The sequence below is a fragment of the Schistocerca gregaria genome, chromosome 6 (assembly GCF_023897955.1).
Source record: "Schistocerca gregaria isolate iqSchGreg1 chromosome 6, iqSchGreg1.2, whole genome shotgun sequence".
NCBI lineage: Eukaryota > Metazoa > Arthropoda > Insecta > Orthoptera > Acrididae > Schistocerca > Schistocerca gregaria.
The window spans coordinates 148,672,165-148,673,333 of record NC_064925.1 but is presented as its reverse complement, the minus strand read 5'-3'; the positions used below and the strand labels follow the sequence as shown (position 1 = coordinate 148,673,333).

The following is a 1,169-nucleotide window of genomic DNA, read 5'->3' as shown; positions in this document are numbered from 1 at the left end:
GTCTCCTACCTTCCAAACTTTACAGAAGCTCTCCTGCGAACCATACAGAACTAGCACTCCTGAAAGAAAGTATATTGCGGAGACATGGCTTAGCCACAGCCTGGGGGATGTTTCCAGAATGAGATTTTCACTCTGCAGCGGAGTGTGCGCTGATATGAAACTTCCTGGTAGATTAAAACTGTGTGCCCGACCGAGACTCGAACTCGGGCGTGAGTCGTGCTTCGGTGGCTCAGTTGGTAGAGCACTTGCCCGTGAAAGGCAAAGGTCCCGAGTTCGAGTCTCGGTCGGGCACACAGTTTTAATCTGCCAGGAAGTTTCATATCAGCGCACACTCCGCTGCAGAGTGAAAATCTCATTCTGGAAACATCCCACAGGCTGTGGCTAAGCCATGTCTCCGTAATATCCTTTCTTTCAGGAGTGCTAGTTCTGCATGGTTCGCAGGAGAGCTTCTGTAAAGTTTGGAAGGTAGGAGACGAGGTACTGGAGGAAGTAAAGCTGTGGGTGCCGGGCGTGAGTCGTGCTTCGGTGGCTCAGTTCGTAGAGCACTTGCCAGCGAAAGGCAAAGGTCCCGAGTTCGAGTCTCGGTCGGGCACACAGTTTTAATCTGCCAGGAAGTTTCATATCAGCGCACACTCCGCTGCAGAGTGAAAATCTCATTCTCCTACCTTTGTTAACATGTTCGCCGAATTTCTCCCCAACTGTGAACGTTTGGAGAAACACGGCAGGGCCCTCCAACCATCTCCACATTCTGAAGGTCTGCCGCTCCGGTTGGACAATATTTGGCACTCTATCTTTCTGGAACGCATGACATAACTACGTCAGTCAGTGACAAACCGAATAACTGCTTGAGTATTCGCTATAGGTGAACCAACAAGTTATTGACCTGCCCAGTTGGCAAGGCTCTTTCACTTGAATAAATGGTCGAATTTTTCAAAAATTGTGATTGTTTCTTTCTCTATAAAGAAACATCACCTCTACCAATTTCCGCCCCATTCGAATAATTCCTTCGTGGCCTGCTTTATTTCTCTATTTTTTTCTTCTTTTTTCAGCAATAATTATTTTCACGTTCCATATCGGAATGGGATGGGAAGGAAAGCTAATACGAAGTACAATGTAAAGTACCCTCCGCGATTTGCTTCAGAGTGAGTGGGAGAGCACGTCGAAGATAC

The 1,169-nt window shown here is 47.5% G+C and overlaps 1 non-coding gene across 1 annotated transcript; it reads left to right on the top strand.

The window, feature by feature from the left end:
• Window positions 1–217: 217 nt before the first annotated feature.
• Window positions 218–292, top strand: Trnas-uga (transfer RNA serine (anticodon UGA)). Its single transcript has one exon. It is a non-coding gene; the product is annotated as a tRNA-Ser (tRNA).
• The last annotated feature ends 877 nt before the right edge of the window (window positions 293–1,169 follow it).